General features: G+C 32.8%; 1 pseudogene across 1 annotated transcript; it reads right to left on the minus strand.

Moving 5' to 3' along the window:
• Positions 1–224: 224 nt before the first annotated feature.
• Positions 225–4,980, minus strand: LOC143560041 (GDSL esterase/lipase At5g45910-like; annotated as a pseudogene). Its single transcript, XR_013140037.1, has 6 exons — positions 4,929–4,980; positions 3,784–4,050; positions 3,451–3,678; positions 2,575–2,722; positions 2,149–2,422; positions 225–487 (listed from the first exon to the last, which is right to left on the minus strand). The product of XR_013140037.1 is annotated as a GDSL esterase/lipase At5g45910-like (transcript).
• Positions 4,981–10,983: the final 6,003 nt, after the last annotated feature.

The following is a 10,983-nucleotide window of genomic DNA, read 5'->3' on the forward strand; positions in this document are numbered from 1 at the left end:
TTTAAAAGGTTGTTTTGTGCATGGAAGCTTACACTATTTATAGTGCAAGTTCCATGCACCATACTTTCATTACATTGGGCCTAAATAGGCTTTATTTACAATGCCTTAAGCCCAAAGATACATATTGAAATACATATTACAATTGAACATAGACGAACAAATACAAAAGATTTAAATACACAAAATGGGCTCTACAATAGTTTTGGAATTAACTCCTAGTTTCATTCAAATATACTTGTACGTTACAAATAGATGGAAATTGAAGCGTTCAAAGCGTACTAGATGGGTTGAGAAGTGAATGTTCCATCAAGCAATCCAGTTGCTATGTGTCTATAAGCCGTCTCAGTAAGGTGCACCCCATCCCAATTTGCATAAGTGGACGGGTCCTCGCACACTGTCGACCCTATGTGACCACACCTTGCTTTGTAATTGAAATTGTATGGTCCACCGCCACCACAACAAGCACTTAAAGCTCCATTCTTGAGTCCTGCATGTATGCGTAACATAAATGCGATATTATAACTCATTACCAAATTTACCATACCGTAAGCCAGCTCAAGCCGACGAAAACCCTTAATCAAAGAGACTCGATAAGTATAATCGCAACTAGGCAAACCTTCCTTTTGGGTGTTCTTTGCCTGGCTTCTAAGGGCTGTTCAGATGGTATGTGTCATATAATTCACTCAATATTTACCCAAATATATGCTAGAGTCAAATCAGCCCGAACAAGTTTCGCCCGTGTCAACTGGCTCATAAATTTTGAGTTGTCGTTAGGGGTGCTCAAATAACTGGCAGCTCAAATCGCATTTGAATGTAACTTTAAAAAAGTTTGCTCCCTGGACTGTGGCTAGTATAATTTTCAAGCCAAGTTGAACTAGCACATATAACTAATTTCAAGCAGAGTTCAAGCCGATATGAGCTCGCTCATTGGCTCGTTCTAAATGATTTTGTTATCATGCTATTTATAGTTCTTATTTTTCTAGATTTCTGTGATAATTTCATTCATTTTAAGCAAATATGTTAGAACAAAATATCCAACATTATAGCACATCTTATAATTCAATTTAGTCTTGCAAAAAAGTAAGCATGAATACTTTTATGTGAGCCCATGAAGATAACGTGAATTGAATAATGTAAATGAATTACATTGAATGCATTGATAACAAGTACCATGAATGACAAGAGACAGGTTTGGAAACTGCTTTGGTTCAATACAAGAAAAGTTCGTTCAGATTGTTGTTGAGATCGAGCAGTTTGTCGATCTTGGTACAATGCCTTTCCAAGAAGCTGCTGGAAGATTGAATGCTTTCGAGGAACACATCAAGAAAAAAATCAAGGAGCCAAGGAGGAAGAGATCCATGACAAACTATTGTTTTGAAGATGGAAAAGAGAAAGTCAATGAGCATAAATGTGAATGTTGTGGTCTTGAATATTATTCAAAGCAGTAAAACAAAGAATGGGGTCGACGCAAAAATTGGAAGCCATGGAGGAATAAAGGTGGAAATCAAGTCTATTAAAACAAGGATTACATAATTAAGATTTTTCAAGTGTAATGAACTTGGGCACTTCAAGCATAAATGTTCAAAATGGAAGAAAAAGGAGGCAGCAAACTTGACCAGGGAGAAGAATGACTAACCAACGCTACTGTGATGGCCAAACTGATCTCGAAGGATGAAGATCTCATTAATCTAAGTTTAAGGGGAAGTACGTGTTGAAGTTAAAATAAATTTAGGGTGTATAAGTGTCATTATTATAAAGTAAGTTTAGGATTAAAATATTATATGAAATTAGGAAGGGTCTATATGTAACCAGTGATAAATGTAATCGGTGTTTTATACCTAAATGGGGTATTGCTTGAGATGCACCGGTTGGAAACATATATATACTTATGTATGGATGAATGATGTAATTGTATTGTGTTAATCAAAGTTTCAGTTTGTGCGTATCGATCTCGATTCCTCTTCTATACAATTGTGATTTGCTCTTTGATTACCAACAAATACTTGCACAATATCATATTTCTATATGTTTCCAACAGCTATATTAGGTATGATCATTCAGACATTCAGTTAACATTTTAAACATTATAATGAAGTTATTATTGTATATGAGTTTACCAATAAATAGTAGATGCATGTAAATACTCACCTAGATGGCGTGGAATGTGGAATAAGGCCTTTGCGGCACCATAGTAGTCCGCATAAATGATTCGAACTTGTGGGTATTTTTGTCTTAGTTTCTCCAAAGCTAGCTTTAGTTGCGCGTTATGATACTTAGGGAATGCATTGTATGCCTTCAAACATCCGTTTCCATCATAAGCTGTTTTGTTTTGAGTTTCGAACAAGGTTAGGTAAGAGGCCGAGCATCCTATTGGGAAATTCCCTGGAACCACCACCTCCTTTGCACCATCTTCGATCACCGTCTGTGAAACATTATCAAAACATTGATTTCGTTTATACATGTACTTATAACAATGGGAATCCCCGAAAATGAATACTGTTAATTTGTAACACTACTTGTAAGCGTAAATGCAAGTATGCAAAGCCCTTATTATATGTTCTTGAATATACTTACTCTGGTCGCAGATACGATTGTACCCACAACCAAAGGTACCATTCTTTTTAATCCGTAAAAGTTCCACCCAATAAAAATGCATAATTGTAGTCATTGCCACCAATTTCTCCCATCATAAAGAGTGATCTCTTGAAGTAGCTATCGCACTCTGCGAGACAGAAAATATATATGATGCACGTTATAAAAGTTACGTTTGCCCAGACTGGCGTCGTTTAGTAGAAACAAGAAGGAATTTGGTTACCACGTACCCGGGTAAATGACTAGTTTCTATTAAACTCTAACACCACACGCTTAACAGATTACAAATTTACAATGACAGATAAACTAAACAATTCTAAGACTGAGTGATGTGGGTTTAAAATGGGTGTCACCCACCTGCCACGCAAGCAGGATGGGTGCCAAACTGCCAACCACTATGCCGACACCAAGGTTACCGGGCACTAGCGTTTCTTCTCGCCAAAGCAATGGGGCCCACTCCATCATTTAAAAAAGAAAAATTAATCGTTTGCTTGGTTTACTAAGTAGTAAATATAATGTATTTTCATGTTAATTTAAATAAAATAATTAGTAAGAAAGTAATGAATGTAAAATGATTACTAACTTGGTTAACTAACCCATATATATATCCATAACGTTTGTTTTTTAGGTTGGTTAGTTAGTGTCCCACTACGTAGGTAGGTGATAGTAATGACACCGTTTTTTCATTAATTAACCAACAACACATGTTCTAATTAAAACTTCATATTCTTCTTTTTCTTCTCTCAATCTTCTTTATCAGTTTTTTCTTAATTATCCCAATCCAAATTATTCAAACAAGTTATTCATTTTATAACCTTTTGTAGTTGTCTAGTTGAATTAATGTAATCATAATAATACCTTGTTTAGTAGTGCACATGCTCGACTTAAGTCGCTTGAACCAGCCCAGCTGGGTGTTTAATGAATCATTGGTCCAAAGAATCCCTCCCATGCCTTGATCATAGTAAAATTTTGCATCAAGTGCAGTAGCTCCAGCAACAGCAAAGTTAACTCCATGTTTAGCTTTAGACTTCAAGCTTTTGGCAATTGGTAGATAAGGAGGTAAGTATGGTAGGCCATATTTCTCAGCTGTGTTTCAATTATCATCATGTAATTAAAACAAAATATAGGAATATAGTACGCATACAACAAAAATTATCAAAGGAAAAAGTCGTATTAGAGTAATCTTTATACCAATAAAATCAATAATAAGGCGCCCATCGGAGCAACGACCTGTCGGGTGACCAAAGAAAGTTTCGCCATATGGAAGCTTTCCTATAACCGGATTTGCTAATGCGCCAGAATGAATGAAGTTTCCGGTATCAGCAATGGAATCACCAAAGCTAAAGATTTTGTCATACACTAATGGAACTGAAGTAGAAAGTCTAGGAAGGACACAAAAGAAAACAAAGAAGAGAGTTACCATAATAATTTTAAATGAGTAATAAAATGAAACCTTTTCTGTTCATCAATTTAATTGGAGAACAAAAGTAGATAATAGTGATATTATAGCCTGTGAAAATAGTTGTCGCAACGCCTGACAAGTGACAACTGCCTAAATTTAATAAGCCAACCTAAAAACACAACTGTCCACCCACAACAATAAACTCCCGTTATGAGATAATTAAGTTGATGGGGTTTTTCTAATTAGAGTAAAGTGTCAAAATTGTCCTCAAGATTTAACAATATATGCGGCTTTAGTCTAAATAGTTTATTTTTCGCAACTGAACCATCGAGGTTTTTCATTTGCTGCCAAAATCATCCAAATCACTAACTTCGTTAGTTTTTTAACGTTAAATCAGGGGTAAAACCGTCTTTTAACTGTTTATTATTTTATTCCACTTTTTACCCCATTTTCACCTAAAAAAATATTAAATACACTTTAAATTTTCTAACCTGTTTTTTATATAATTATATATAATATTATATGTTATATATAAATATAGTAAGTAATTATTATTTAGTGTTATTTGTGACTTGTGAGTCCACACCAGGCGATAACCTTTTCTTCATAGCCGGCACCAACACCGCTAAGCCCCCCTTACCACCACTGCTGCAAGTAACCAACACCGCAACCACCAACGTTACCACCGTCGCAACCGCCACAGACCACTTCTACAGGAAAACCCTTCATCATCGTCTCGTTCGATACCGATCAATGCTCGCCTTAATTGTGGTTTTCCGATTTGCCCCAAAACAACTTGATCTAGATCTTGGTTTGGGTTTTTCGATCTGGTATTGTAGATATTGATGGTTTCCAAAGATGGTGTTGTTGATCAGTTATTTACATAATTAATAGAAAACATGAATGTTATGATAAACCTACAACTAAAACATACCTATTACATCAGAGAGAGTAGCCATGGCTGATGAGAATCCTCTTGATGACATGATAGTCAGCTTGGTCGAGTTCCCCTTTAGGATGTATGTTAGTGATGGGGATTAGGGTTCTTGAGAAAACCGAAATATGGAGAGATATAGGGGTCATGAATTTCTTAAGTGTGAGAGTTAGATTTATCTTATATAATGTTAATTAATCTCTTCCATGTATTTATATACACCCGAGGGGAAACCCTTGATTAGCAAGTATTGGTAATATGGTCCATCAACAATTACCTAGCTAATATAATAATAAGGTATAATTTAATTATTTTAATCTATTATTATATAAATGATAATGATGGCCATACATAAATATATATATATATCCATATATTTATTCTTACATTCTCCCACTTTGCCGAATAATTATTTATTATGAGCGTTAGATTAGTCTGCAGATTTTAACACTTATTTTAGCTTTAAACTTAAATTGGAGCAGAGAAATACAGTCATTGAATTAAACATCAGCTTAAGACCCCCATTAATCATGCTGCAGTCCGTGTTTAAAACCTAAGTAGTTATGATCAAAATTTTCAAGTAAGTCCTTCAGAATATTTGATTTCTATACTAATTTGTCTATATGTCATTACGCATGCAGAACATATTAAGAGACATACAAAATCAAAACTGGTGAAGAAAATTAATAATTAGTCAATTAAAATTAGTCATTCATATAACGAAATACTATTATACATGGTCATAAATAATCCCGTCTTTATTATAAGCGCTTTCATAGGGCTTATGGGCAATAGACCTTTAGTTATAGGATCCTTAAATATATCATGAATGCATTCGATATGAGAGTTTAGTTTCCTCAATTCGTTCATAAACAAATAATTTATTTCATATCGAAATTTAATGCAGCACCTCTCAAACTGTTATTGTTTGAGAAAACGTGATAGCTGACTTTATCACAATAAGTCTTCAATATATAATTTATATGGAGTTAATAAACTTATAACTCCAATGATAAATTTTCAACAACATTTATTGATAATTGCGTTGAGATTTAATCAACATATTATGTCATTAAATTTATATTATTGTTATCAGTTTATTATGACTCCTCCATGAGATAGATTATGCTTTGACATAAGAATATATCCCGAAAATTACATTATATTATCTTTGAATAAGATGAAGTTTAGAGTAATCAACCGGTTTGAATTCTCACTTATTCTTTTAAATTATAGTCTCTCGTTTCCTTTAAAGATATTTCAATACTCTTTTAGATGCTTCGCATTAATCTAGACATATCTAGTGTGTTGCAATTTGAGTAATATCTGAACAAGTATAGACATGAACTACATAACACTTCTAATTAATGAAGCACAAGGGGAAATAATCTCAGTGACCCTATTATCCTCTAAAGGAGAGCAATATTATTTGTTACATGTGTAAGGACCCATTTAGAGTAAAATTTATGGAACAAGACTAACGTCCCTTTGGGTTTATCTCATAATGTTATGATATCTATTACGTAAGGGATAGATATGAGATCTATCATATCAAAGTATGTACGAACAATGCTTTGACTTATGTAACATATATTTGTCAAAAGAATGTCATCTATATAAGGACAAGTTTGTTTTTAGTTGCTCCCACTCATCTTGAGGTAGGTAGATTGATCCACTTAGTTCTTGATGAAATTATTTTATAAAGATTTCATCACATTTTGATAGTGGATTTACCCATGTATGGATTATATTGACTTACACAGTAAGTGTTCTTAGATCTTCAGTTTAGAACTTCAAGTTACTTTATGAACATGTAAATAAGCTACTTGAACAATGAAGATCGATCCTCAAAGAAATCTTTTGTAATAAGGGTAAGAAGATTCTTTGATGATTTATTCCCTCTTGAATATAACCTTTAATAATCAATCGTGTTTCTTAGTGTCTTAACGTTTGTATTAAGATTTAGTTTAGTTATGAACACTCTTAGGTGATTCAACCAAATCCCAAATGTTATTCTGACTTAATTTAGATTGCTAATAATAGCTTTATGTCATTCAAAAGATTGATTGATATTAATGGTTTAATTAGAAGAGGTAGGATCAGCAAACTTTCCAACATCCATTTCAACTTTAGTTAAGGAGATTATATAATCATCAAAATTAGTAGGTTTTTAAAAAAAACCTTAGATGACCTCCTGAGTTAATTATTGGGTTTATTAGAAGTTTCGATTTTATGCATTAGCTCTTGTTTAGGTTGCTATCATTGTCAGGATTCTAAGTGTATAAGAGTTGATGCAGTGTAGTGTACAAGAGGTGTAATGGGAGTTAAATTCGGAGTAAAATTTAGTGACTCTCTTCCTCCCGCCTCTTGTACCTCTGACAAGTCATTATAAGGGCTTTTACTGCTTCTACTGACCTTAGAAACCTTTAGGAAATTGGCATGCTTAGGGTCAATATTTAAAGACTAATAGATTCTAATAGATAAACAAGTTAATAATATAAATGATTGCAGTTTCTCTTGGTGAGGATTAGTTTAGTAAGAAATCTGAATATGTCCACATTTAAGTAACAATGAAACTTTCTGTAAGAGTAGTATTGAATTCTAAGGAGAAAAGCTATGATGAAACAGTTTTTGTGATGGAGCAATGTCTTGTACAAGAGGTTTAATTGAGTTAAGATCAAGTTTTCACTCCCCACCTCTTGCAAATCTTGAAAGTTATGATTAAGACACTTAATGCTCCCACTGATCTTCGAATCTCTTGGAAAGCTACATGAGAAGTTTCAATGATGTACGTGACATAGCTGAACCTTTCATTCATACGTTAGACTTGATTTGATTTCCTTAACGTCCATATGTCATAAGAAACTTAGGGACACATTTAGAAGAAATCATATTAAATTAAGTATGTATGAATGGATCTCTTTAAGACCGTGGACCATAGAAGTCAGATTAGATACAAGTAAATAGTCGTTAAATGATAAACTATGTCTGAATATTCCATTTTGAATAAGTTCCACGAATGTCAGTGATATGTAACTTCGGGTGGACCCATATTTATTCCTTAAGCCTAGTGATGTTTATGGCATCTAACACATGATTTTAAAATCAGTTAGAATGAGATTAGATGAAAAAATCATCCTCATCAACCATGTCATGAATTCTCATGAATTTTGGTTTTAATGGATGAAACTTTAGATCTCATTTGTCTTTTGTTAAAAAATTGATAACAAGAGTTGTGAAAGTATATAGTATCATCTTGTAACAACTCGGGTTTTCCACATACAACCTTATACCTATTACCCGGCCCGTTTTTTGTTCGGGAAATTTATCACTGAAAAGTTTCACGTATATCGAGAAATTATTTTACAAGTTATATGAGTTTATTTAATTAATATATATTTAACTTTGGAAATTATACATCTTTCACCGAAAACTAAACTTTAATCTTCTAATGTTTACATCTCCAATCTCTAGGGACTAAAGTGCAAATTGTGTATAATATTTTATAATCTATTTGACCCAAACCCGTAATCCATATCCATACCGTGACCCGTTTAGATTACTTTTGCCACAATCTTCGTTCTAAACTTGAAATTGGATCGTGTTTATGATTATTACTACTATTATCGGCCTAACCGACTAAGCTAATTAGGAAACGAGATCAGTTAAAAACGTATATTGATTCATTAGCTAGAACCGGCTTAACCTAAAAATTGGGAATATATCTTAAGCTTGATTTCAAATCAATTCCTCGCGTCTGCAAGTCTCCAACGCCATCGCCAACTAAACCCCTTTGGTTAATTGAGTTATCGTTGGCTGTAACCTATCTGTCGTCGTTCCTATCTCACCGGCCCTGTTCATTCAAATTGATCGGTGTATAATCGACACCTTCAGGTAATGAATTGTATGTATGAATTCGTCTCTGAATGCTTTACAAGAACCCTAAGTCAATTTAAACGAACTTTAAACGGATTGAGCGATTTCAAAGTTAGGGTTTATGATCAAATTTGGTTTTGTTAATTTTTGTATATATTAAATGAATTATAATTGTTAACTAACTGGCACACCAGAACGTATGGCTGGTGTGTGTATGTTAAAACCACTTGGCCGCCACTGGCGCGGGTTCGAGTCCCGGCCAGTCCAGATTTTTAGTATTTTTGTTTTTTTTTGTTGTTTTAGTTATTTTAAATGGTTTATAATATATTAAAATTTATATTAAATATCAAATAAACCATATTTTATTCAAAACGACGTTATAAAAGTTAAACGTTGCGTGTCGATTAGTTTCGTTACAAGTTTTTCGTGTGTGTGTGTGTATTATTAATAATAAATCATTATCATTGTATTAACAACCGGCACCAATATCGAAGTTCTCAAACGTTTTTATCAAAGTTTCTCATAAATTATTATAAATATATGTATTATTTTTAAAACAAAACTATAATGAGCGTATTAAACGAATTAAAAGTGTTACTTATATTTTTACCATCGAATTTCGCTAAGATTTCCAAAAATATAGACTTTATGATAAGTATATAATTAAGCGTTTATTATTATAGAATATCCCAATTCATATTTGTTTCAAAATTAACTTTTTGTAAATTCGATTATACAATTAACAATGATTTTATAAAAATAATAAAAATCCTTAGAGATCAATCGTTTAATCCATAACGTACAAATCATAATTATAACTCAAATCATATCGAAATCCTAAATTCGTTATACGTATTATCTCATTTATAATTCACTCATAACATTATTTAATTAGGATTCTTGTCGGTAATTCCCGAGGAGTGTGATTATCGTTCTTGTTGTAAACATTCCCGTTTGGCTTATTTGATCAGGTGAGTTTGATCATTCCCCTTTTTATACACTGTTTTCTAACGTTTTGGGGACATATATGTACTTACTCATATTTTCTATTCTATATATATACTCAAAATCGCAAACATAATTATTGTGTGAATATCAGTTGAATGCTATTTGCTAATTGCTACATGTTTAATTGTTCACTTGATAACGTTTCGGAGAGGTCCAACATATCCCCTTTTGTATAGGGTTCTCATTAGTATGATCATACGTCCGTCTTAGTAACCGGAGCCTGATTCGCTTGGCAAAGGTAAAACGACAACCTTAGTCATTGTAATCAATGCCCGATTCGATTGGCAACGATTTCATTGGCACACACGATTTGGTTATATGCATGTTTGTTATGATTTGATTGATTATTATCACACTGTTGGTTTGCATATTTATCATTTATCATTTATCAACTATATATATATATATATATGCGCTATTATTTAATGATTCAAAATTGGTGATCATCTCACTCTACATGTGTTGTTGACAAACTTCATTTTCTACGCATATGCAGGTTGCTTAGATTTAAGTATGGATATTTAGTCAAGACCATAGGTTATATTGAAGACAAACTTAAACTTAATTGATTGTATTTATTTATTTGGATTGTTTTATTGTATTTGATTATTGTGTGTACATTTGAATTAAAATAATTAATTAGATATTGTCATATTTTATTTATGATAGTATCTTCGAGCTGTGAGCAATCGGATCACGTCCCGGCATTTCTGCCTTAGGTTGGGATGTGACACATCTAGTTCTATCTTATAAATGTTTCTAACCGGATATTGATAACAAATAAGATGAGAATTTTATGTAAGAGTGACTTTATGTTGGCTATGCAAACCTTACAACTGTCATAACACAGCTTAAGTATTTGATACTAAATTCTGATTAACTACCAGAATTTATAAGGTATCCTAAAACATAACTAGAACAGTTTATTATGGTTTATGATAACCTGAACATTTAATTTTGTCACCAACACTCATGTTAGTTATTCGTTGATTTTTGATAAGGAAACAAATAAAGAACTAGAATCAACCTATCATGTGTTACTTGGAATATAGAGTTAGCAGACTTAACTATCATGAATATGTGACCATTTATTTTAGCCAGTTGTTATTTTATATTATGGATAGTCTCATTGCTTGTTGCTTATGCCTAGTATAATGGCATATATTTCCAG

This window comes from Bidens hawaiensis, unplaced genomic scaffold, assembly GCF_021521415.1.
Source record: "Bidens hawaiensis isolate Kalapana, Puna unplaced genomic scaffold, B.hawaiensis_p1.1 tig00020159_1, whole genome shotgun sequence".
NCBI classification, from domain to species: domain Eukaryota; kingdom Viridiplantae; phylum Streptophyta; class Magnoliopsida; order Asterales; family Asteraceae; genus Bidens; species Bidens hawaiensis.